Below are 375 nucleotides of genomic sequence, written 5' to 3'. Positions count from 1 at the left end.
TACACACACATATACACACAGACACACACACAGACACTCACACACACAGACACACACACATTTCAGTTCTAGTTAAATAATGGATGTAAAGAAACGTTGGTCGGCTGTCACTCAGGTTGTCATCACACACACACAGATAAAGACAGAGCTTCACACACACATGCACGCACACACACAGCAGCTGGACAGTGTATCAAAGTTTTATTGTGAAGCTCCAGAATGAGACAGTTCAGCTCCGACACGCTCGACACACCCGCAGGCTTCATGTTTGTCCTCCCAGCTCAGTGCTGCACAGAGACGTGTGTGTGTGTGTGTGTGTGTGTGTGTGTGTGTATGCGTTGCAGTGTTGATTACTCATGTGCCTCCAGCATGTGA

Source organism: Parambassis ranga, chromosome 7 (genome assembly GCF_900634625.1).
Source record: "Parambassis ranga chromosome 7, fParRan2.1, whole genome shotgun sequence".
Classification (NCBI taxonomy): Eukaryota; Metazoa; Chordata; class Actinopteri; family Ambassidae; genus Parambassis; species Parambassis ranga.
Note: the sequence above shows the minus strand (reverse complement) of the source record.